Source organism: Mesoplodon mirus (genome assembly GCF_964341445.2).
Source record: "Mesoplodon mirus genome assembly, chromosome: 12".
Lineage (NCBI taxonomy): Eukaryota > Metazoa > Chordata > Mammalia > Artiodactyla > Ziphiidae > Mesoplodon > Mesoplodon mirus.
This window is the reverse complement of record NC_138988.1, coordinates 25713336-25740778: the sequence shown is the minus strand read 5'-3', so window position 1 is coordinate 25740778 and position 27443 is coordinate 25713336. Positions and strand designations below refer to the sequence as shown.

The 27443-nt window shown below is 42.6% G+C and overlaps 1 protein-coding gene across 4 annotated transcripts in view; it reads right to left on the bottom strand.

The window, feature by feature from the left end:
- PRICKLE2 (prickle planar cell polarity protein 2) overlaps positions 1-27443 on the bottom strand; it is a 345342-nt gene that overhangs the window by 169529 nt on the left and 148370 nt on the right. The window contains exon 1 of one of the 4 annotated variants that reach the window (XM_082639436.1): positions 1477-1772. The exons of the other annotated variants lie outside the window; for them this stretch is intronic. The gene's annotated coding sequence lies outside the window, so the exon portion shown is untranslated. Of the gene's footprint in view, positions 1-1476; positions 1773-27443 lie in introns of those variants that run through there. 4 annotated transcript variants of the gene reach the window in all.

The window sequence follows — 27443 nt, the reverse complement described above, 5'->3', positions numbered from 1 at the left end:
TAAGAACACAGGATTATTTTTATAAGCTCTCCCCACACCCCCACTTTTTGGCCCCATGGGAAGATGTCTTATTGTAAGATGAGCAGAATTAGCTGTACATATAAATTCTTCACTGCTCAGCTCCCTTGACACCTTCATCTGAATTGCCCAACGGCTGGGAAGATTTGGCAAGGGATGATTTGAAAAAGGAAAGGCCCAAATCCTCCCCAAGTGGTATTTGTTCTGTCTGTACACACAGCGCTGTGTCCATCTCTCTAATTACTCAACTAGTTGCACAGATAAAAACATCTGTTTGCAGAAAGCAGGGAACCCAAAGTATACAAATGAGTCCCACAACACCCAAACAACTGCAAATAAAGGTAATCCAGCAAAATGAGGGGCTGCTACAAGCCAAAATAATTTAATATGGGCGGAAATGGACTTCGGCAATCCATGCATCAGACTTTGCTCCAATTCTGGAAGGCTTTTCTTCCAGCAGCCCAGCAGCCTCATCTTCAAAAGCAACAACAACAAAACCCAAACAAACAAACAAACAAACAAAAACAACCAACCCGATGGCCCTCTACATTAAGCTTCCAAGTTCTTCCTTAGGTAGGTACACATGAGCAAACAGGCTGGGGAGAGGGAGGAAGCTGAAAAGGCATCTTTTAAATAAACCTTACCCCTCCCCCAGCCCAATCCCTATAGATTATTTTGGTTTTAAAATTTCCCAGGATACAGCTGCCTAGGCACCCCAGATTTGCATGATCTCAGGTTAAGTCTCCCAACAGCCAAGAGGGTACATTTGCAATCCTGGGAGAGCAGGGTTCCAATGAACTCCCCCCAACAGCTTCCCCCATCCCCCAGACTCTTTTCTCAGAGCTAGGAGGGCCAGGAGACGGGGGCCTCTCCCCTACTTCCACCCCCAATTCAGAGAGAATAAATTTCAGAGCTGCTTAATTACAGATATCCACCAAGGAGAAAAGCAAGGAGTTTTTAAAGTTCTAGGAAAAAGAGCAATGAGGAATGTGGGGAGAAACACATCATCTTTTAAAGTAGACCTTCCTGGAGACATGAAACATTTTTTGATAGTGTAAGGGAAATAAATAAGTAGGTCATTAACAATACATACATTTTAAGTATTTAAGGGAAATGAACTGTAAGAGAATAAAGGCTGTTTAAAAAGCAAGTTCAGGGACGTTTAATGTTTCCCTCGAAGAAGTCCTAATACAGTAACAACATGATCCCTGTCTCGTGATACTGTTACTATTATTGGTTAATCAAGTGCGCAAAAGCTGGGAGACGCTCAGATCAAAATGACCCCAAGGTCCCCCCGCATAGCTCATGACCTCCCCAGTGTCTGTGTGGCAAGGCGCATCTCTCCCAGAGGTTACTGTCCCAGTTTAAGGCCCCCTTTCCTAGAGAGGGTGGTGAGAACCAGGAGCACCCGCGCCCCAGTGCCCCCTCCGTGCGCCCTGGCCCTGGGGGGCCACTTACCCGGCTCAGCCTTGCATCGCTCGCCGCTGCGGCGCCTCCACCGCCGGGAACTAAGGGGCTGGGGGGAAGGGGCCGCAGACCCAGGGGCAGGGGATGCGGCTGCGGCTAAGAAGACCAGCGGGGCGTCGGCCGCCAACTGCCCGGAGCCAGAGGGGGCCCTGCAGGGGCTCCGCGCAAGGGAGGTGACATTCCCGGGGCGCGGTGGTGGCAGCTGCTTCCCTGCGCAGCTCTGGATCCAGGAAAATCGCTCAGGTCCCCAGGAGGGACGCTTCCAGCTCTCCGGGCTGCCTCCCAGCTGCTTAAAGGGACGCCTCCCCACCTACCGCTGCGCTTATTGGTGAAAATTCCAAGCTCCAGGCCAATCCTAGGCCTGTTCCCAAATTGAGATTTCAATCAAGGGAGCTACTGCTTTAAAATTAGAAAAGGCTGATGGTGGTGGGGGGGGGCGGGGGAGTTCAGCCACCTCTCCTCAGAAGCAGAAGGACACAGGCCCTGTGGCCCTTGCACGTGGAGGTCCCCAGAGCTGGCAGTGGCTGCAAAAGCAAAATTATGGCGTACAGCAGAATACACGAGGAAGGCAGGGAACAGGCTGGCCCTTGGCCTTCACCCCTTCCATCTTACTCGTCCTTCAAGGCTCATCCAACTTATCACAGATTTGGAGACCCTCTATTGCTGGGAACAACCCCCCAGCTAGGTGCTTCTAAATTCTCCCCATTATTATCCCCTTCCCAGGCACTCATCACAGGTTCACTTGTATTTTTTTTTTTTTTTTTACTTAATCTGTCTCTCCCTTTACACTGTAAATTCCACCACAGCAGGGATGTTTCCATTCCTCATCACACTGTTATTACTTCCTGCCTGGAGCACTGTGAGCTCTCAGTAAATATTTGTGGATGTAATAAATGAATAAACAAAGGAATGAACAATGATACATCCTATGTCAGCTATGACAAGTGTTAATTAAAAGGCAGTATTTAAGAGGCCAGGTGTTTCAGTGATAGCCTCCGCCTCTTATTAGTTATGTAACCTGTGCCTTAGTTTCCTTGTCTGTAAAGCATGATCATGAAATCTCCCATCTCACAAGGTTGTTGTAAAGATGGTATTAGCTCATATCTGGACCACATGATGTGCCAATAGCTATAGACTACTGGACAGTCAAGAGCTAGTGTTATTAATGAAATCAAAATACATTTCCTGGGACTTCCCTGGTGGCTCAGTGGTTAAGAATCCGCCTCCCAATGCAGGGGACCCAGGTTCGAGCCCTGCTCTGGGAAGATCCCACAGGCCGCGGAGTGACTAAGTCCGTGTGCCACAACTACTGAGCCTGCACTCTAGAGCCCACAAGCCACAACTACTGAAGCCCGCGCACCTAGAACCTGTGCTCCGCAACAAGAGAAGCCACCGCAGTGAGAAGCCCTTGCACGCAACAAAGAGTAGCCCCCGCTCGCCACAACTAGAGAAAGCCCATGCACTGCTACAAAGACCCAAGCAGCCAAATTAATTAATTAAATTAAAAAAATACATTTCCTGGGGGGTTGGGATGGTCTGACTGCTGGTTTGGCTTCTTGGTGAGTATTAGTCATTCACGAAACAGATGTGAATTCTGTGCCAACTCAGTGTCAGGTCCCGTGCAAGGTGCTGAGGTCACCAACTCCTAGTGAGTGGGAGTGAGCATTAGGGTTTCCCAGAGATACAGAAACAGTAGAATATAGAGAGAGATATGTGAAGATTTATTAGGAATTGGCACCCATGGTTATGGACATAGAAGAGTCCCATGGTCTGTAGTCTCCAAGTTGGAGAACAAAGAAAGCTGGTGTTATAATGCAGTCTGAGTACAAAGGCCTGAGAACTGGGTGCCAGTGGTGCAAGTCCTGGTCCCACTCCAAAAGCCTGAGAACCAAGAGTGCCAATGTCTGAAGGCAGGAGAATATGGAAGTCACAGCTCAAGCAGAGAGAGCAAATTGATCCTTCCTCTGCCTTTTTGCTCTATTCATACCCTCAATAGATTGGATGATGCCCACCCACATTGGTCAGGAGGACTCTTCTGTAGTAAGTCCACTGATTCAAATGCTAATCTCTTCTGGACACTCCCTCACATACACACTCAAAAATAATGTTACCAGGGGAATTCCCTGGTGGTGCAGTGGTTGAGAATCCACCTGCCAATGCAGGGGCCACTGGTTCGAGCCCTGGTCCGGGAAGATCCCATGTGCTGCAGAGCAACTAAGCCCATGCACCACAACTAATGAGCCTGTGCTCTAGAGCCCACGCACCACAACTACTGAGCCTGCATGCTGCAACTACTGAAGCTCACGCCCCTAGAGCCCGTGCTCTGCAACAAGAAAAGCCACTGCAATAAGAAGTCCACACACCACAACTAGAGAAAGCCCAAGCACAGGAACGAAATCCCAATGCAGCCAAAAATAAATAAAATAAATAAATTTATTTTAAAAAAATAAAATAATGTTACCAGCTATCTGGATATCCCTTAGCCCAGTCAAGCTGACACATAAAATTAACCACTGCAGGGTGGGGGACAGGAGAGAGAAAGAGACAAAGAGAGTTATGTTAAATGACAGTCAGCAAAGATATATGATCAGGAATGTTTATTGTAGGATAGCTTATAATATCACAATAACTGAAGATGATCATCCAATAAAAATAGGGGAAATGGTAAAATTATGGTACATCTATTTCATGGAATGCTATACCGTTATGAGAAAAAAGAGGCAGAGTTAAGTGCACTAATAAACAATGAACTCCAAAATACATTAGTAAGCACAGTGCAGAAGGTAAAATATATCCCTGCTTCAATAAATAGATCTCCACATATTGTATACACCTATGTATGCTCTATGTGCATAAAATGCTTCTAAAACTATGCCTAAGAAAATGCTAAAGGTTATTACACCTGGCAAGGTGGTTTGAGAACTAAGCAGGTCGAAGAGGGAAAGGAGACTAACATTTCACCATATATTCTTGTGTATTATTTGATTATTTTACAATGAGCTTGTAATAAGCTCCTATTTCTGGCAAGATGGCAAATGATGACAGCCTGAAAATTCCAACCCTTCAAAGACCCTAGATATGCTAGGTAAAATGTAACAAAAATTATTTTAAGGGCTTAGCTGACTCACAATTAAGAAAGGAGAGTACCTAGGTGGTAGAAAAACAAGAATGATGAGCATGCAAACTCATGCTGGGGCTATGAGGTAGAAGGGAAGGTGGCTGGCCACAGGGGAATGGTTTGTCTTAGTTCCCTAGGGGCTAGGATTTGAATGCCCAAGCAGGACAGAATATGAGGCCTTGGAACAAGGAGAAGCAGGAAGTTGTTAGTAGACCCCTACAGAAAACCAGGAACGCTCCCTGAGGACTGCACCCTCAGTGAACAAACGGATTAGAAACACTGTCAACCAACCCAAGGAAACTTGTCTTTCTATCTGTGTTCTGAGCAGGAGGGAAACGTTGAAGTTGAGAATTAGAAACACTAGGCCTATGCCTTTCTTGAGAGTGGAGTATGAATAACCAAAGGCAGAATCAGAAAACTCCAAATGAACAATTAATATAAAATTTGGTCCTGTTCACGATATGCCAAGAATTCCCTCACAGAAGCACATGAAAAATTGCCCTGGAGAGTCAGTCCTGAAACCTGGGCTAAAACTGGCCCTGCAAAGCATGAGCTCCCAATAGTAAATTACAAAACACAGAGTCAAAGGTCACAAGTCAACAAGCATGAGCATCAGAGGCTCAAGAGTTAGAGGTCGTAAAACAACGTTTTGGAAAAGATCATTAATAAAGTTTAAAACAGTTAAACACAATAACGCTAGAAATGAAACTCTTAAAAAAAAAAAAAGACACGATGCCTCTCTCTCCCCACAGAGTCATTAAAATTTCAAACTGAATGGAGAGGTGAAACAGAAGGCTAAATACTGCTAAAGAGAGAAATACAGATCTCAGTACATTACACAAGATGAAACACAAAGGGATACAGAGGTGAAAACTATGAAAATGAGGTTAAGAGATACGGAGGATAGACTGAGAAGGGCCAACATATGTCTAATAGGTGTCCTGTTGGGAGAGAACAGACATTCAGAAGAGGCATAATGGCTAAGAATTTTCTAGAATTTATAAAACTCATGAATCTTCAGATTCAAGAAGCACAGGGCATCTCAAGCAGGATAAACATAAGAACATCTGCATGTATTAATCACTCATAAAAGTACAGTTAATAAAAAATGGAACTGAGGAGAACTGAAACAGTTTGATAATGCAATGACAAAGTTAAGCAGAAGGCACTTAGTAGTATTAAAGAGAGGCAACTCTGCCATTCCACATTTAGAGCTGGACTATATTTCCTTAGATCTTTTATCCCCAAATATAATGAATTCTGAACTATAGAAGGTTCTCACGGGCCTAGCTGTACATTAATATGGCTCCTATGTACCAAGGTGAAGTGGCAGAGAACTCCTGGGAAAGCTGTATTCATTCAGCCATTAAACAAAAGCGGCAGAAAAAACCACACACACAAAAAAACAAACCAACACACAGAAACACAAAGCCCCTGTCCTCAGGAATCTTACTCTGGTGGTAGAGGAAGCAGATAAACAGATCGTGAGTGTCATCATAAGGGAGCATAAACGACTATAGAAACACAGAGGAAGAACATCTCAACCAGCCTTGCAGAAAAGTGGTACCTGATGGAAGGCTTCCTGGAGCGGGTAACATCTACACTGAGGGTGTCAGTACCCTTCAGAGGAAACACTTCAGAGTTAGGCTTGGCTTTAAATCCCAGTACTGCCACCTATCACCTAGTGACTTTGGCCAAGTTATGTAACTTCTCCAAGCTTCATTCACCTCATCTGTAAAATGGAATTCACAGCACCAGTCCTGGGGTTGTTTTGAGGTTTAGGGATAATTAATGTAAAGCATTTAGCAGAATGCTTGGCCTAAAATTGATATTTACTAAATGGGTAGCTGGTGTTGTTATTAGATGAAATTCAGTGCCTGGGTGGGGAAAAAATGCCTTCTGTTTTAAAAGGTGATTTTCTTCTGAAAGCTGGAGAAGACAGAGGCTTCAGCCTATTTTCATGAAACTATCTTGAAGACCACTGAATATTTACTGAATCTACCCTGCAAAAGTAACATTATCATGCTATCAAAATTTAAAGAGCTATCCAATCTGGTCCTTTTAATAAAGAAACTTAAAATATAGTTCTCCCAAAATAATTAATGAAGGCTGCATATGTTAAGTGTCAAATATGTGATTCTCTTCTGTGATAAATCCCCAAACCGTGACAGAATTCTTCTCTTTATCATGAAACCTTCAGATTCCCAACCACAAATCAAGTTGAAAGAATTCAGAGTCCAGCAGGGAAAGATTGGACCCTCTTCAGTATTACTCAACCAGTTTATGAATGACCTGGACAATGGATGGAGAGGCAACTCGTAAAGTCCAACCAACGATGCCAAGTTCCTAGGCCCTGCCAATGCTCGGCAGATAAGAACACAGCGATATAGCCAATCTGTAGGAATGGCCTGAATTAAAGTAGAGAAATTCAATAATGGCAAGGGTTGCGCCTGCCCTTTGGAAGAAGCACTGAACTGTGCAGTCTTCGAGAGGGAAGAATTGGCCAAGGCCAAGCTTTCCATTCATTTCTTCATGCATCATTTAACAAACATGTATCTAATGTCTACTAAGAGAAAGGGTTTGCCTTATAGGCTGGGTAAACAAGGAAAAACATGAATAAAACATGATGCCTGCCTTCAAAGAGCATAAACGTAGTGATCTGAAATCTTCTTCACTTGAAACTGCCCATGCCCTCCAACATCTTCCTGCTACCATGCAGTGGTGATCTGACGTTTATAAACCATCCTAAGTTTGCACTGGAGACTAAACCCCACCATGTTTCACAATGGCAAATAGATTTCACCTCTTGGGCTAACACTGATTGATTAGCAGTGGATTCCTGGAGTGCGATTTGATAAGAAGTCTGAGGCTACATACGGCAGGAAAGCATGCTGTGATTGATTAGTGATGTCTGTCACGTGGATGGAGAAGGAGTGACAGCACTAGGCACTAGTGCTATAAACCTGACATCTCCCGTCTAGTCCAACCCCTCATGCCACAGATGAGAAAACAGATCTTTCTTTCTTCCTTTTTAAATTCAGCAACACTAGCAGGGGCAACCGAGGAGAACCTCCATATCTGAAATGTTGCTGAGAGAGAAAAAAAATCTAGAGCTTGGAATATTTCTGATGAGCTTTTAAGATATGCACTCAAATCCTTTAGCAGCCTTTGTATTCTGCAGCAAACAGACTAAATGGAGAAAGCTACATACTTTGATCTCCTGGTTAGCTACAAAGAGCATCCCTCCCACCCCACTAGACACACAAAAGACTACATAAAATATATATACTTTGAGTATGCTTGAGGATTTAAAATGCATTGGGGGACAGAAATGTCTATAAATGAATATATTTCAGAAATACCAAGTGAATAAAACACAGAGAACAGCAATTAGCATGTTATTTAAGAAAGAACAAAGATTTTTATCATTTTATTCGGTTAAATGGTACCGATATCATCAGCCAAAGAAAGGAAAAGAAAAGCTCTTATTTATTTTCATAAGACACTTTATATCCTGGGGACTCTGTAACACTAACTAAGGAGATAGAGTCTGTCCCTGTTAAGCATTTCCACACCCAATCTATCAACACTCACAACCATCACCCAGTCCTATCACAAAGAATCCTGGCTCATTCCCTGCGACGGACAGAATTGTATAAAGGGACAACTGATAAGCAGGAAGCCCAACCCCAGCCTGATTCAGATACAAAGAACAAATTGTAGCATTTGATTAATATGCCAGCTCTTCTGTCATGCTAACTGCAAAGTGAATTCTATGGAAAACCAACTCCTTGAGAAATAGGTCTAATTAATTCAGTTACATAAACTCCAGTGAAATATTAGGGGGAGGAGATGGGGGAGGGAGGAAGGGAGGGAGGAAGGGAGAGAGAATATCAGAATGAGGAGAAGGACAAGGAGGGCAAGAGGGAGGGAGGAAGGGAGGAAGGGAAGGAGGGAGGAGGGAGTGAGGGGGGAAATGAACAAATGAAAATAAATGATTGAGAGAATGTGAAGAGAATGCTCTGGAGATCACTGGGTTTACGCCGTGCAGCATAGCCAAAAAAAACCAAAAAAAACAAAAAACAAAAAGATGAACCACCACCAGCAACCCTTTAAGGCATACGTTGGTCAGATTAGTTTCTCCCCACAAGACTCACTCATTTGCATACCACCTTCAGGATTTCTGCTAAATCTGCTTCTACTAAATACCGGGTTCATGATTTGTCATATTGAATGTGCCTTATATTATTATTTATATTGAATAAACAAGTTGTGGGACATCCAGACCATGGAATACGACCCAGTGAGTAAAAGGACCAAACATAAGCAACTAGATGGATGAATCACAAATACGCAGCACTAAGAGAAAGACGGCAGGCTGAAAAGGCTGCATATTGTATGATTCCCTCATGTGACATTCCAGAAGAGGCAAAATTATAGGCACAGAAAGCCAAGGGTTGGAGATGGGAGGTGGGATTGAGAAAAATTTAGAAGGTGATAGAGAACTGGTCTGTATCTTGGTTGGGGCACTGGTTACATGACTGGATGTATTTGTAAAAGCTCATGAAATGGTAAGCCTAAGAGTAACTTTTACTGTATGCAAATCTAAAGAGTGAAAAACAAAAACCCGAAAGTTAAAAACATCCCTTGTATCACTTTGGCTTTCATTATTCCTGTATTAAGCATTTTCCTATTCTTTTGTTTTTGTAAAGATGTTTAACAAATTACTCAAAAAATAGTTACTGAGGAACTGTGGTGTGCCAAAGGCTATGACCATGACGTGGTTCCTTCTCAACTAAAAAGGGAGATGATCAAGTTTTAGAGAAGTGCCAACCCTAGCACCTAAATGAGATCTCCTTGTTGATGTACTTACAAAGTTTAGAACACTGAAAAGAGAACTGTTTTTAACCGTGTAACTCAATGTTAGTTAATTAATGGATTCTGGACCACCCCAAACTATCTCACATTCTGGGAAACAGCGCTAGAGACTGGAAGTTCCATGAGGGAAGGGATTGCGTCTGTCTTATTCTGCACAGCAATCCTCAGCACCTAACACAGCAGACACTTGACAACCATTCACCAAATGAATGAAATAAACCATTCAGTTGTATCTCATACTCCACCCCTGCAGGAGAGAAAACTCCTGAGGCAGTTCAGTTCATCAGTAGACAGCTGGTTCCTGGATTAAGTTCTTGCTTACAGTAAGGTGGCAGCCGATATGCCACCAATGTGGATCACAGACAGCCAGGCCAGCTAACTCTTCCACTCAGTGTCTTTCAAAAACCTGAGTCTTTATCTTCTATCAACCTCCTTCTATACACGGTTCCTCATGGGACATGGCTTCAAACCAACCCTTTTACATCCCAGCCACTTAAAAATGTGACACCCTAATTAAATGAGAAGGAGGAATTATTGTCAGTGCTGTTCGGTGAGATACGGTCCCGTAAGAAAATATCCATGCTTTTTAGAGAAACCTGTTTAGGTATGTAAGGTTAAAATAACATGATGTCCGAGATTTGCTTTCGAATACTTAGGAAGGAGAATAGTAAAGGAGAGGGGGAAGGAGGGAGGAACCATAAGCCAAAGGAAAAAGAGATCGATGAAGGAAATGCAGCAAAATTTTGATAATTGTTAAATCTATTACACAGGGATTCACTGTACTATTCTTTCTACTTCTGATTATGTTTTAAAATGTTCTTAATAACGAAAAACTTTCAAGCATGATTTGACCAGGGCAGAATAGGGTGGGTTTATGCCCTTCTCGTTCCCGATTCAGTGCTTCTAAGTCCATATTAATTTGATTCACACTGAGCTGTTGACCAAAACCTGTATAAATGTAGGTTGTTTGTTTTTCTTTTCCCTTCATGCATCTCTCACTAGACTCTATCTACTTTCTTCTACACCTGGGTAGCTGGGATTCTGGCTCCAAGTGCAGGTCTGTTCTTTTTTTATCTTTTAATTCAGCCTGTCATCCCTGTTCTTGCTGGAATTTGAGACTCTCAATCTGCTTCCTAATGCCAAGTACCACCAAGTACATTAGTTTCTGAATGCCAGACTATGTGTATGTAAGGACCATCTGCGATTTTGTCAATTCTGCAGATTCCTGGACCCCGACCCTGGAAATTTAAATTCATTATGTTTGGGACAGGGCCCAGAACTTGTATTTTTAAAGCTTTCTTAAAACCAAACTAATATATTCATTACTTCTCCATTATATCATCAAGTACATTAGAAAAATTGATGAATGATACCTAAAGATTGAACAGAATCTCTTGATTATTACATTGGGGGGAGGGAAGAAATGGAAACATTTATATATCTTTGATTACTATTCCTAAATTGAAAAACTTTACAGTTCACAGGGGAAACCGATGCCTCTCAAGCTCTTCAAAGCATTTCTAACAGAGGTAATCTGTATGGATATGAGGTCTAGGTATCAGCATTTTCATTTTCTGGGCCTAAATCTTGACATCTCTTTTCTTGGTGGTTACGGGAACATTCTGGCCCTGCATTTTCAGGTATATTACTTTGGAGGTGTATACCACATTCAGCCATGCTCACCTGCATCCACTGTTGTTCTTTTTTTGGCGGGGGGGTCATTCCTTTGGCATTTGGAAAACAAGGAAGCATTATGCAAATGAATACCCCTCCCATTTTCTCCCACTCTCTGACTATACAGGAACTCTCTCACTGAATCCTTGCAACAGACCTTTGAAGCAGCAACTACGAAGATCCCCATTTTTCAAAGGAGGAAACTGAGGCACAGAAAAGTTAAGTAACCTACCTCAGTACACACAGCTTGTAAGCGGCTGGGATGGGAAACTGAGAACTAATGGTAGTTCACTTCTACGAACTTTTCAGGTGCTCAGACATTTTATCCATCCACCTGTCCACCTTACACTTACTGAGCACCTACTATACACAAGCCATTATAGAAATGAGCTCTGGGTACATAGATAGATATAAAAGAACACAACTCACACTCAAGAGGAACTCAGTCTGTGGGAGAGAGACAGATCTGTTATACATACACTGATAAAACAAAGCATGGAGCGATGTACCCTGGGTATGAAAAAGTACTGTGGAGTGAGCGACCTGAACCAACACAAGAAGGTGATGGTAGCAGCAAGTCTCAAAGAATGAGAAGAGGGCTTCGCTGGTGGCACGGTGGTTGAGAGTCTGCCTGCCGATGCAGGGGACACGGGTTCGTGCCCCGGTCCAGGAAGATCCCACATGCCACGGAGCGGCTGGGCCCGTGAGCCATGGCCGCTGAGCCTGCGCGTCCGGAGCCTGTGCTCCGCAACAGGAGAGGCCACAAGAGTGAGAGGCCCGCGTACCGCAAAAAAAAAAAAAAAAAAAAAAAAAAAAGAATGAGGAGGAATCCTTGAGGTCGAAAAGGGGAGAAACACATTCAGGCAGATGAAATTCAAGAGAAGCACAGTCAGGTTTGAAAGAGACCCAAGAGTGGCAGGAAGGAGACATCTTGTAGAGCTAATCAACCTTGGCAGTATTGACAGTGGGGGCTGGATAATTCTTTGTTATGGAGGCTGTCCTGTGCATGTAGGATGTTGAGCAGCATCCTTGGCCTCTACCCACTAGACGCCACTAGTATCCCTGATAGTTATGATCACCCCAAATATCTCCAGATACCACCAAATGCCCCTAAGCAGCAGATCCAGCCCATGGAGAACCCGGATTCCTGGGAAAGCCTGCCTGTATGCATGAAAAGAAAGAAGGGCGAGAAAGGAGAGTTTGCCAGTGACTGAAAAAAGGGAGAGGGAGGTAGTTTGGGCCTAGATCATGAAACAAGCCAGCCAATCAGGCCCCTCCAATTCTACATCACCATCTGGCCACTCTGAAGTTCACTTCCTTTCAAAGGGCCTCCTCCCAATTCCAGGCTGAGCATGCAATCCACTTTAGAAGATATAATTTTGATAATTACTTTGGTTTCCAGCTTGGACACTTAATGCCTACTATCTAACCATGTAGGGGGCAAAATTCTGAGATGGCCCCCAAGACTCCTGCCCTGGGGAATACACATGCCTTCTCTCAATTTTTCAAACACTAACCTAGGTGCTGCTGCGAAGGAATTTTGCAACGGTGATTTGAGGTCCCAAATCAGTTGACGTTGAATTAAGGAGATTACCCTCAATGAGCCTGACCTAATCCTATCACCCCTTGAAAGAGACTGGGATCTTCCTGGACACACAGACTGAAAGGGTGAGGGGCATTTGATGTAAGAGAGATTCTTAGTCATTGGCTTTGAAGATGGAGGGGGCCACATGGCAAGGACCTAAAAGTTGCCCTTAAAAGCTCTTGGTAGAGCCACTATGGAGAACAGTATGGAGGTTCTTTAACAAACTAAAACTAGAACTACCATACGGCCCAGCAATCCCACTCCTACACATATACCTGAAGAAAACCAGATTTCAAAAAGATACATGCACCCCAATGTTGACTGATGCACTATTTACAATAGCCAGGACATGGAAGCAACCTAAATGCCCATCAACAGAGGAATGGATAAAGAAGATGTGGTACATACATACAATGGAATATTACTCAGCCATAAAAAAGAATGAAATAATGCCATTTGCAGCAACGTGGATGGACCTAGAGATTGTCATACTGAGTGAAGTAAGTCAGACACAGAAAGACAAATATCATATGATATCACTTATGTGTGGAATCTAAAAAAAAGGGTACAAATGAACGTATTAACAAAACAGAAATAGAGTCACAGATGTAGAAAACAAACTTACGGTTGCCAGTGGATAAGGTGGGGGAGGGATAAACTGGGAGACTGAGATTGACATATACTCACTACTATATATAAAATAGGTAACTAATAAGGACCTACTGTACAGCACAGGGAACTCTACCCAATACTCTGCAATGGCCTATATGGGAAAAGAATCTAAAAAAGAGTGGATACATGTATATGTATAACTGACTCACTTTGCTGTACACCTGAAACTAACACAACATTGTAAATCAACTACACTCCAATAAAAATTAAAAGAAAAAAAAAAAGCTCTTCGGTGACAGCTGGGAAAGAGGGACCTCAGTCCCACCGCAAGGTACTGAATCCTACCAACAGCTCGATGAGCTCGGAAGATGAGCAGATGAGAATGCAGATGACAACATCTTGATTTCAGCTTTTTGAGAATCTGAGCCAGAAGACAACCACACCCTGCCCCACGGCACCACGAGATAATACGTATAGGTATTGTCCAAGGCCACTAAATTAGTGGTAATCCGCCGTGCAGCCACAGAAGACGCAACCTAGATCCCTCAGTCCTCCAAGGTCCCGCTTCAATCCTTCCTTCTCCATGAGGCCTCTCCCCACTTCGCGCAGAGGGCAAGCCAGGCCACTGCAAGTTTCCCCAAATCACCACTCTCCTTCTCATGCTGATTCTGCTGCCCCAGACACTTGCTGTGACATCTCACGTGGATAAAAGACTGCTCTGCCTACCACTGAATATGTCCTGAACATGTTGCATGTTGTGTTTGTTTGCCCCTCTCCTTCCCTCCCCTTCCACAGAAATCAGCACTGGGAAGATAGCAGTCATCTCTTGAAGGATCTTCTGAATTTCTCACATATGCCTATCAGAGCCCATTGTAGACACTTATTAAATCATTACTGATTGATGGTCGGGGTCCCCACCCCTTACCCATACACATAAGGGGATGAGAGGTATTGCAAACCACTGTCAAATTTGCATTATGACTGAACTGATTTGGAGTAATAGCATCCAAAAGAACCATTTGTATTTCAATAATGACTTAAATGAGATCACTCTCATTGGTGAACATTACTTTCAAGTCAAGGTGACCTCTCATGGGTCACTTAACTCTCAGGGTCAAGCAAGTAATCAGTTACTATGAGCTGCCCAAGAAAAAGTCTCAAGGCTCCTTGCATTTTACACTCTCTTGCTGCTCCTCCCTTCTACACGTAAATAAAGCTTGATATTTCTGGTCACCGGGCTTGATGTTTAGTCTCCTTGTTAGAAGACCCAAATTAGGGGTTTTCCAAAGGAAGCCTTCCATTACCACTGTCCACTGAATAGTCTACCCTCCTCTGGAGGGGCAACAAGAGAATTTCAAGAATCACCTTTCTCTAGGAAAATGATGAGCACAAAGAGAGGAGTATGTAGACATTATTAACTAAAATAAGTTAAATCAGAAGGTATCACTTATCTTTATTGACCCAATTGCCCTTCACCATGGAATTGAAAATTTGAAATAACTGAACGCTTTAAGTCTACTTGTAGTATGAAGCTTTCACCTTCAGATTTCTTTCCAGGATAATTTCAGGAATTAGAGCTCCTGGGACCTCAATTTACTAGCTAACCTATGTGTACATTCTTTTCATTTCTGTAATTATCAGCAGGTCAATTAATATGACTGATAATTGCAATACTTGGGGCTGATTATGTCTCAAAATTATGTATGCTAAAGAACTAATAATTATGGACAAAACTGGGAGCTCGAATTTATAAGCTATGGAGTCACAGCTTCCTTGGGTAGCATAAAAATGGTCAGGCTGTACAAAGTCAACCTTCACTCTGGCCTCATTCAACTCCCCAGTGAGTTATGCTAATGAGACCAAACAGAGGCCCTCAAGTTACCAAGTAGAGTACCAGGGAATGAGGAAGGCAGGATTTACATTTGGTAAATGCATAGCATGAGAGATGAAATATAAGTGTTTCTGGAAAATTATTACTCATAGTAATGGATTCTCTAGAGGAGGGTAGAGAATATCTGTCAGCTATGTTACTGCCCACGTACAGCTTCCACAGCAAATACCACTAACTGATCACTAAAGCACTCCTTCCAGCTGGGCCTGGAGCCAGCCCCAGACTCTTTCTCAACACAACTCTCCCGGGAAGAAGAAGCTCCTCCCAAATGATCCCAACTGGCCCACAAGATAAAGTCAATTTGCCTCTTGTTGAGTTAAATGTACTGATGGTTCTCCCTCTTCACCTAGAGCCATGCTTGCATTTGGCTGTTTTGTTTTTTTTTTAAATGCAGGAAAGGAAAAAGAACACACAAAAAAAGAACAAAGGAACTGAAGCATGTCACCTACTCGGCTCTATCCTGCCCACTGTTTCCAGAAATCATCAGGTGCCCAAGAGCCACTCTCTTTAAGTACTTGGAAGTTCTAAACATTTTGCCATGCGAGCTTCAGAGCCAAGTGAGGAGGCATCTTCTCCGGTTTCTTTGAAGGCTCCGCTTTCTCTGTGCCTCCTTTTAGTGGAGTCCTTGGAGGTTCTCTCCTGGGCTCTCTTCTTGTACAGCTCTGAAGGTGAGCTGAGCAACTCTCCTTCTCTCCAGTGGCACCTATCACCCTCTGTTGGCTGACTGACGTGTTCAGCGCCGGGCCCTGCTCTAGGTGCTGGGGATGTGGCAGTGAACAAAACAGACACGGTCACTGTGGAACTTATATTCTATTGCAGTGGAGAAAGACAATCAGCAAATAAGATGAGAAGTGCTAAGGGACAAAAGAAAGTCAAACGAGGGGAAAGACGGATGGGCAGAGTGCAGAGGTGCTAGCTTAGAGAGTGCTGATGACCACAGACCTCCTTTTTATCCCAGAGATCTTTCCTAAGGTTCAGACTCACGCATCCTAACTACCTTTTGGGTATCTGCGCCTGGAAGTCCCACAGACACAAAATTCACCACACCCACCCCGGATCACCACCCTCTTCCAAGTTTTCTTCCTCGGTGGAACCATCTACCCAGACTCCTAGATCAGACACCTGATGGCATCCTTAACTCCTCAATTCCCTCTACTTACAAACAGCTTCTAAATGCCCCTCCACCACCCACGCCCTGGTCCAGGCACCACTCTCTCTTTCCTGGGCTGCTGCACCAGCCTTACTCGTGGCCAGAGATCTTGCCTCTCCTGCCATCCCACCCCAATCCCATTTTACACACTGTGTCTGGAATGATCTTGCTCAACTATACATCTGAGCACGTCCCTCTCTGCTCAGAACTCCTCAGATCAAGGACCCTGACTCACAGAGACCTACAGGATCTGACCCTGACTTACAGTGCCAAGTTTCTTTATCAAAACTGTCCCCCAACTCCAGTTAAACTGCCCTGTTTGTAGGTACTCTGGTTTCTTGCTCTCACTGCCCCTGCTACCTGAAACCCAGTTCAGTCCTTTCCCCTCAAGTAATACCCACTCATCCTCCACACATCTTTGACCTCTGGGAAGCCTTCCTGGACCTCAGAAGACCCTCTCAGGTGCCCTGCCTGTGGACCAACACAGCAATCAGCATGCTGTCGAACACACAATAGGCACACATTCAATACTCCTTGAATAAATGAGTATGTCAACGTACAAATGTACAATGTACAGATCAGTTTGCGTAACTGTAACCAATTTCTTACAGGTTTTTCAGGTATCCTGATTCATGTGTCTTTAGTGATCCAAGCATCTGAAGGCAGGAATTCCCAGGCTTGGGGCAAGTCATTTATTCTCTCTGAGCCTCAGTTTCTTCACTGATAAAAATAGAATAATAGGGCTTCCCTGGTGGCGCAGTGGTTAAGAGTCCGCCCGCCGATGCAAGGGACATGGGTTTGTGCCCCGGTCTGGGAGGATCCCACATGCCTCGAAGCGGCTGGGCCCGTGAGCCATGGCCACTGGGCCTGCGCGTCCGGAGCCCGTACTCCGCAACGGGAGGGGCCACAGCAGTGAGAGGCCCGTGTACCGCCAAAAATAAATAAATAAATAAATAAATAAATAGAATAGAATAATAATTCCTACTTTGGGGAGGTGTCATGAAGAGAAAGTGAAACGGTGCCTTAAAAGACCTAGCACGTGACTGGTACAATGTGGATTTGCAAATGGTAGCTCTTATTATTTAAAAAAATTTTTTTCTGCCTGCAAGTCGGGCAGAGAACAGAAGTGCTTTCTGAGATGGTGTCATTTCCCGGAGGTCATCAGACCTAGGGGAAAATGATGAGGAAAAATGCATTCTCTTTATCAAAGGCCCTCCTTTCCTTCTGAAGATGTCTCCAGTACTTCGGTCTTGCTATTCTGTTTTTATTCAGAGTTCATTTAGCTTTAAGCTCACAGTCTTTATTTTAATACACACTGCATTTTAACAAGTAGGTCAAAGCCATTTTATACTTGCAATATGATTACCATAGTAATCGCTGTATTTTATAACCTGCAAAATGCTCCCCGGGAGACCAGTAGGGACAGCTACAGTTTGTAACAAAAACAATAATTTCAGCCCTGCAGAATAAGCTCCTCTTAAAAACTCTCTTGTTGCAAGTATTAATTTTTGAGGCTCCCACAATATTTGGAAATGGCAAGTGCTAATGACTAACTAAAGATACAGTCAAGAGCTTTACTTGAATATGTCTTTACTTTTAGTAGCTTTATGCTGGAGAGTTAATCTTAATAAGAATAAAAATAGTAATAGTAGCAGCTAATACTTGTACAGTGCTTGAAGTAGACTGTCTGCAAAAATGGTCTGAATAATTTCTCTGCCAGTACTCTCCCATACTGGCTATGGGCTTGGTTTGATTATAGGACGTGCTTGGACCAATGAAATATTAGTCAATGTAACTGAAACAGAGGCTTGAAAAGCAACTATACATTTGGCCTTTGCTCTTTTGCTGCTGTTAGGAAACCTGTGACCACAACCACGTGAACAAGCCCAGCTCCTGTTGTCACAGATGCCATCACACTAAACACATAAGTGAAGCATCCAATAGTCCAATCCAGCCCCAGACAACGAGGCTCAGACCAGAAGACCTACCCAGCCTGCCTGAATTATGAGAAATAATAAAGAACTGTTGTTCTAATGTACTAAATTTTGGGGTGCTTTGTTATGCAGCATGAGAAAACTGATACAATGTTTTACATAAATAAAGTGCTTTACCATAATGAATGCTTCAAAATGCTTTCCATAAATAAACTTATTTACTCCCTACAACAACCCTTTGGGGACAGTACTAGTATGTATTTCACAGATGAGGAAGTTAAAGCACACACAGAGATCTGGTAACTACCTAAAACTCACATAGCTAGAATACAATGGAGTCAGAATTTGAACCCAGTCCCTCTGGCTCCAGAGTATCTGCTCCTAACCTACACAATACTGATGATAAACTCTTCTAACTTTTCTCCTACAGAAATATTTATTTTATACATTATGAAAAGTATTGTTTAATGTGAACAATTACATCAGTGATCAAGATCACCAAATACTATTGTGCTGTAAGGAAATACCACAGGAAGACATTTTGGATCCTGAAAGCAGGAGATCAAAAGTACCCCTGGTCATGCATGCACCTAATTCCATTAAAAAAAAAATCTGACTGATACAATATAACTTTTAGAATGAATTTTGAAAATATAAAGCAAATAATAAGCTTCAATCAGTCTTTATTATTTTAAATTTTTTAGTTTGTGTGCTTCCTCAGTTCTTTATACATTTTAGTCTAGTCAATTAATCGCAAAAGCAATATGAGCTTTTTAAATATAAAGTATATAAACTATAAGTGAGTCCCTCCCTCCCTTGCTCTCACCCTACAAATTCACCTTCTAATGTAACCATTAATAATTTAATGTGCCTTTTATACTTTTCCTTTAATTATGCAAACATAGTTATTAAAGGCTTACCAAGTGACTGTTCTTTAAAATTAAAAATAAAAAAATCTGTTGACTATAAAGAGCATATTTTAACAGTCTCATCATTCAAAGAAATCTTATAAAAGCCTCAGTTCATTATAATCAAGTATCTACAAAAGTGACAATTATTCCTTCACTTTACACAACCAGCAGAAAGGCTAGCCTGTATAACACATATACAGCAAGCCAGTTTTCTGGTCTTTGGGTCTACAATAGAATTCTTATCTGAAAAGCCCTACCACACCTTTCAGAACTGAAGTCAAACTCTCAGAACGGCCATGCTAGATGGCAGGCCAGGAGACCTAAAACAAGTCTTTAAAATCGCACACACACACCAAAAAAAACCAAAAACAGAAAAAACAAGCCTAGCAATGCATAAACACAAAAAATGAGAGGCCATCCCAGCCTAAAATAAGAGTAAAGTTGAACAGAATAAATTCTCTTAGAAGGTAAGAGTATCAAGATATACTTCAAGTTGTTAAGAACCATGGGAAGTCAGTTTGTATCAAGTGACAGAATCCTAGCAAAGCAATTCACCTTCCATTAAACCCAAAAATGTCCGTGATTTTTTTTAAAAAAAATCCAACTTAAAATATTTTATTTGAATCAACTGTCCCAATGACAAATGACCTTTGTATAGAATATGTAAAATATGAACACTAACATAGGAAACATTATCTTCACACCGACTTTGCCATGTTTTCCTCTTCACAATATGCTATTCTGGATAAGATGTGGATAAAGAATGTGATCAGATGGGAGTAGTTAAAATTCACTTCAGGACTTCCCTGGTGGGACAGTGGTTGAGAATTCGCCTGCCAATGCAGGGGACACGGGTTCGAGCCCTGGTCCGGGAAGATCCCACATGCCGTGGAGCAAGAAGCCCGTGGAGCAATGAAGCCCGTGCGCCACAACTACTGAGCCTGCGCTCTAGAGCCCGTGGGCCACAACTACTGAGCCCGCGAGCCACAACTAATGAAGCTCATGGGCCTAGAGCCCGTGCTCTGCAACAAGAGAAGCCACTGCAATGAGAAGCCCGCACACTGCAACGAAGAGCAGTTCCTGCTTACCACAACTAGAGAAAGCCTGAGCGCAGCAACAAAGACCCAATGCAGCCACAAATAAATAAATTAATTAATTTTTAAAAATTCACTTCAGATTTCATAAGGGCAACCTATTGAAACTCTCAGAAAGGGAGGTACTCCTGACGCTTCTACTTGGTAAGATAAACATGAAGGACTGTCCCATTATTTTCATAAAGTAATCCACATATTTAAGGGCACTAAAACCCCACTTAATTCAGAACAGTGCTCGTGAGCACTGTATATATATACATACATAGTATGTATATTACAGATACTGAAAGTTTTTTCTTTAACTTATAATTAAACCATGAGTCTGTAATTTGGATGGGTAAATAAGGGATGATGATGAGAGGAGCTTTACTTAATACAGGAGCCACGACTGAGATCTTTGCTTTTACTTGTTCATCCACTCAAGACACCCTTACTGAGCATCTACATATGCCAGGTCATGGGACAGGTCCCAGGAATGTAAGGGAGAACAAGAGGAACAGTGAGATGGAAGATACACCCCAAAGGAGTGGACGAGAAGACTGTAAGCATAAAAAAGATTGTACCACTGCTAAGTTTTCCTCCTTCTGACAAGTCTAATCAAACCCCCCCAAACAGTAAATAAGTTGCTATGCAATTTTTTAAACATCTTTATTGGAGTATAATTGCTTTACAATGGTGTGTTAGTTTCTGCTGTATAAGAAAGTGAATCAGCTATACATATACATATATCCCCATATCTCCTCCCTCTTGCGTCTCCCTCCCACCCTCCCTATCCCACCCCTCTAGGTGGTCACAAAGCACGGAGCTGATCTCCCTGTGCTATGCAGCTGCTTCCCACTAGCTATCTATTTTACATTTGGTTGTGTATATATGTCCATGCCACTCTCTCACTTCGTCCCAGCTTACCCTTCCTCGTCCTCGTGTCCTCAAGTCCATTCTCTACGTCTACTATGCATTTTTTTAATAACTGAATTACGATTAGGAGATTTCACTAATTCATTCATGTGTTGAACGTCCCTATGTGCCAGGCACCCTGACAAGTGCTGGAAATATAAAGTGAACAAGACATGGCTCTTGCCTTCATGGTGTTCCTTCATAAACAGGCAAATACCAGTAAGAGCAAGGGGGGATGGAGTCACGTAGAAAGAACACCTAACCTGGTTTTAGGGAGGAGGTCTCCCCAGAAAAGTTATATCCAAGTTAATACCTCAAGGATGAGGTTCTCTTTGGGCTTTTAAAATGGAATTCCATTTAAAACATTTAATTTCTAGCCAATAATTCAAAAGCTTCTTCTTGCTTTGAGTGAGTGAGAACCTGCATCAGGCCCCCAACACAATAATTCTCCAATTTTAACGTGCATCCAAATCACCTGGGATCTTGTTTAAATGCCGACTCTGACCAATGGGACTGAGGTGGAGCTGAAATTCTGTATTTCTATCCAGCTCCCAGGAGATGCTGAGGCTGCTGCTCGGGGGACCACACTTGGAGTAGCCAGGCCCTGGCATAAAAGGGCCCATGGCCCACAGATGTGTTGTGTTTGGCTGGTGTAGTGCTCCCGGAAGTCTCCGTTAGCTGGCAACTTGTAAAAATCCGGAGATTTTATATAAAAAGCAGGATCTCCAGCTTCTTTTGAAAAATTTACATCAGACAAAGTTGGCACTAAATTTCCTCAAGGCGGCAGTCAGCCAGAGGTAGGGAGAGGCCTGTGACCTTGGGTTCTCCACAGTGACCTTCATCCCGAAAGAGCTCTTCCCACCACTGACTGACTCTACATGCCCTCCGCCCCCTTAGGTGCCTAGCAGGTGGAAAGCGTTAACAACCCCCCCCAACCCATCCAACATTCTTCCAGGAGCAGCCTGCACACCTGGAAGGAAGTGGCGCCATTAACTGATAATAAGAAAGGACCAACAGCCTTTTATGGAAACAGCACAGGTTTCTGTTGCCAAATTCATCTGGCTTGGCAAATGCCTGATCTGCTCCGAGGTGGCCTTTCAGTTTACCCCATCACAGAGATAACGGGGCATCCATGGGGGGATGTGCATGGACCAGACGACTGCAGGGCTGCCAGGCTTAAATGCCAGTCTGGGGTGCAGCCCAGGAAATACTCAGTTGGCTGAGGATCCTGAGAGCCCACCCTTATCCTTTAAGATGTCAGCACCTGAACGCATCTGGAAACACTTCTCAGACTCAAGCCTTGCCCAGAAGGGGGAGGGTCTCCACCTGGAGAGAATGTGCGTGTTGGCAAGCGTGTGTATGCGGGCAGGCCAACAGACCACAGGTCTTCTCATCATGGAATATTAATCTGCACACTGGCGCTTGGCTATTTTTACGTTTGGATGCTGTCTCTTCATTTGGATGAGACAGAAATGTTCCGCTTCGTGGCTCAGGCTCCTGAGATCGCAAAAGCCCTCCCCAGACACCCCTGCCATTTATGTATTAATAGACAGAGTGAAAAGGACTGATAAAATCTTTAGTATCAGTTGATGAAAACTATACCAGGAATCACTTATTCTCTGGTGCTTCTGATGGCTGATGTGTCTATCATTTCTTATGATGAGAAAGATCTATTAATACTGTGGTAGGAGCAGACTTAGGGCTTGTGAAAAATAAAAGTGGCGACGTCATTTCTGTTTGTGGCTGCCATCATGCATCTTGTTCCTCATTACTTTTCTTTACTAGGGTCATATTTTTGATTTGGACCTATCTTTACCTGTCACTTTGAATTGTTAGACCAAAACTTTGCATTTTTATAGAATCAGTGGTATGAGATGGAGTAGAAATTTAAAATAAAATCATTGACAAGGAATAAACGCTTAAAGCAACCGGAGGAAAAAATGGAGCTAAGAGCTCATGCATATTAATGCAGACACACGATCATGCCACACACAGTCATATTAATGTTGTGACAGTAATAAGAAGGATCTGGGAGAACCCATATCCTTTTGACACACACATACTGGGGAATATTAGGATGACCCAGTTTTTCTGTTTGTTTGTTTGTAGTATTTAAATCCCAATTTTTTATTATTTTTTTTTTTTTGCGGTACGCAGGCCTCTCACTGCTGTGGCCTCTCCTGCTGCGGAGCACAGGTTCCGGACGCGCAGGCTCAGCGGCCATGGCTCACGGGCCCAGCCACTCTGCGGCATGTGGGATCCTCCCGGACCGGGGCACGAACCCATGTCCCCTGCATCGGCAGGCGGACTCCCAACCACTGCGCCACCAGGGAAGCCCTAAATCCCAATTTTTAAAGCTTTCCAGATAATGGACTTTGGCATACATAACAAACACATAAGAAGCTGCTCTAAAAAGCACATTGTCCAACACTACAGGGCAACCTAAGTTGAACTAAGTGGATCCAGAAGTTCCTCTCCAATTACTACCCACAATTCTTAATCATGCAGCCTCTGAGTGGATGACGCTGTATTAAACACAATACACAGTTGTATTCACTCACCACAACTGTGACTAAATGATCATATGATCACCTGTTCCATGTTGGTCTTCCATTCAAGAACATAAAACTACAAGATAGCAAGGCCCACATTTATCCCTGACGATAATCCCAGATTCCCATAGCTCTAGGTACACAGAAGGCACTTAAATATTTATTGACTCATCGAATGAACAGAGATTAAACGAGGGAATAAAACTGGACTAGGAAATAGTTACTGCCCTTAAGCAAGTTGAACTCAAAATGGGAACTCACTCAGAGAAACACAGACTCCTTATGACTACTTTTAAGGAAGGCACTGACACTTAGCATTGAAAAGAGCTAGAAGCAAACAGACCAGGTAGGATTTTAAGAGAATCTAGCTTATCAGGAAAATTCTTCTAGTCTGGGAGAGAAGAACCAGAGTCAGATCCTAATTATCGCCACTGTGCTTTTCAAGCACCAGATGCAAACTTGGGAACTTGAATGATGAACTCAAGTCAAAATGAAGAGGTTGACATTTTTCAAGATTCAGCAAATCATCTCTTGTTTTTTCAACTGCACTTCAATAGTTTTTCAAAGCTCCCAGAACTACAGAGCATTCAAGTATTCTGAGCAGCAATGACTATGACCACATCTGGAACTTTAATGAAAATCTTAAAGGTTCACTTGACTCTCAAGTCCTTCAATACCAACAACAACAACGGGGCCCAAATGAGAGCTCCAGAAGGGAGCGTACACCTATCAAACGTAAAATAGATAGCTAGTGGGAAGCAGCCGCAGAGCACAGGGAGATCAGCTCGGTGCTTTGTGACCACCTAGAGGGGTGGGATAGGGAGGGTGGGAGGGAGGGAGACGCAAGAGGGAGGAGATATGGGGATATATGTATACATATAGCTGATTCACTCTGTTATACAGCAGAAACTAACACACCATTGTAAAGCAATTATACTCCAATAAAGATGTTAAAAAGAAAAAGCAATTCAAATGCAAGGTGGATGGGTCCCTGAGAAAGGAAGAAAGTCACGTGTCTCTCAGTGTGCTGTGAAAATTTACAACATGCCAAAAAAGGGGAGAGCTATCAACTCTGCATATTAACATTTCAAAGAATCTTTCATTGCTCAAGATTATCAAATGTGGGCAAATGTATTTCAAGAAGAGATAAAGAGATTGGCTCAACCACAACAATTTTAATCCGAATCACGAGCAGGAAGGTAATGGTTTAATTTCTTAATGCCTTTCAAGGGCGTAGGATCACATTTAATACCTATAACACCACTGATGGGTTTAACTTCTGGGGCCCCCAAGCATAAATAGCCAAAAATGTTCTTTTACCCTTAACTACAAAATAAAGCTGTATCCAGTAGAGAAGGTCTGAGATGCCTGAGTGTGAATTGGACACAAAATTCTGCTTGCCTTTAGATTGCTGAGAATGGCCCTCCTTAGGTGAAAAGCTATATAAGATATATAAGAGTACTCTCTTTCTGGAAAGCTTTAGCTCCTAATATTTTATATCTATGAAGGAAACTTTTTTAATAACAAAAAATAAACTTTGCAGTGTGCACCTAAAGTTCAAACCAATCCCAGAAAAGACTGTTCTGGTGGAAGCATCTAAATCAAGTATCCAGAGCAGCCATGTATCAAATGGCCAAAGCTGGATAATAATATCTTTTAAATGAAGGCCTTTCAAATGAATTATGATAATATAACCCAAGACCAACTCACATTTTCAAATAATGAAATGAAGGCAAAAATTAATCGTCTAGAGCCATTTGTCTCATACCAATTATGATAAGCTCCAATGAAAAGTTTGATTATGAAAAGAGGGGGGGATGTGGACAGCGCTGCTCTCCCAAGCAAGACTCAGCAACCTAGTTTATCTATCATACAGCCAGGTGTACCTCAGGCCTTCTCTGACTGAATCTGAACTTGAATCTTCCCCTTGAACATCTGTCCTTTCTCTTCCTTAAAGTAAAAAGAGTTGGACTACACAATCTAGGCAGCATAACCAACTGTTAACGGTAACATATACCCTATAATTAGGCTACCCAAAGACACCACATGGAGAATATTTAAGTGTCCTGATCATCTTTAATATCAAGGGAGTTTAATGACTCAGGCCAACCCCACTAACAGAATGATCTTAGAAGTTGTGACCACATGTCAGTCAAGATGTGCAAAATAAAACAGGTTTTCATTTTAATATCTAGAAAAGTTACGGCCCTATGAGATAGAAAGTTCTTGAAAAGATGCCATTTTCCAACAAGTTCAAGAGTCATCAGAGTTGGCGGCAAGGTATTTACATTCTCAAGAGACAAAGAAATGCAGTATTCAAGCAGGAGGCTTGGCGCAGCTTGGAAGAGTATTCCACACTTCTGTAACATTTAACTTGCATCTGAGGGCTATGGGCTATCTGACCACTTAGTTATTGATTTATGAAGTCGATGACCCACCAATTATAAACAGGACTCAGGGGCTCCCAGCAGCATTACAAACAAGAATCCAATCCACATCCCACCTGAAATTTCCCACCATCATGCAATCTCAAGGTAACTGACAAGGTTTCCCCACCAATTGTTTAGGATGATAAATGTTTCCTTAGTGGGTAAGCATTAACCCTGGTAAGATTTATAATGACACGCAGAAACATTTAAAAGAACCAAACCTGTAACCTTTATATACTTTGTGTTACGGAATCTGCACATATTTGGTACTTAAATCATTTTAACGTTTGAAAGAATTTGCCCCATTGAAATAAACAGGTTGCTCTTGTAGCTCCAATTCAAAATGTCAGAGTAATTGATATAGATTTATGATATGAAACTAAAATCTTAATGAAATTTACATAAAGTTTTAGGATACTTAAGTCAACTTAATGTTTACCATAATTATAAGTTTAATTTGTGAGAATTATAAGAATTATTAAAAGGGAAGGGAAAGGGAGTTTTCCTTGGGGAAGAAGGGAGTCAAGTCAGATGACTTAAAAAGAAGCCGAATATTTTATATTTATGAATGCATTTTAAAATATAAAGAGTTTATTTAAGTTTGTAAACAGGGACCAAAGGTTTCTAAACACGATAGAACAGTAAGATCTGAATGCTGAACTTCAAGAATTAGGTTTTTAAATTAATTAAGTTTCAAAACCAAAGCATTCTCTCAATAATCATTTCTTCGAAACAAGAGTCGCAACAAAACCTGCCAACCAGGGGCTCCAAAAAACGCACCTAAGACCCCTGCCACTAAGGTGATTTCAAGGGTTGATTTGAAGGCCACAGTAGGGACTGTGCCTGACTCCTAGGTAGCACGTCTCAGGGTGTGCCCATGTATCAGCAGCTAATAAGTACTGAATCCATACTATAGGCCACACCCTGTGCCAAGCACGTTACAGACACTACCTGGCTGCTGCACAGAGCAGTGATCCAAAGCTTAAGGACATGAGGTACCTGACCAAGATGATGAGGTAATAAATGCTAAGAATGAGACGTGAACCCTATGCTCTGCACCACCAAGCATCCTGCTTCCCACAAGAGCAATATCCATGAAGCCAATGAATTTCTAGAACCTTGCTACTCCAAGTACCGTCCATGGACCATCAGGATTGGAATCACTTGGGAGCTTGTTATAAATGCAGATGGTCAGACCTACTGAATCAGAATCTTCAAGTGTGATTCTGAGGTGCA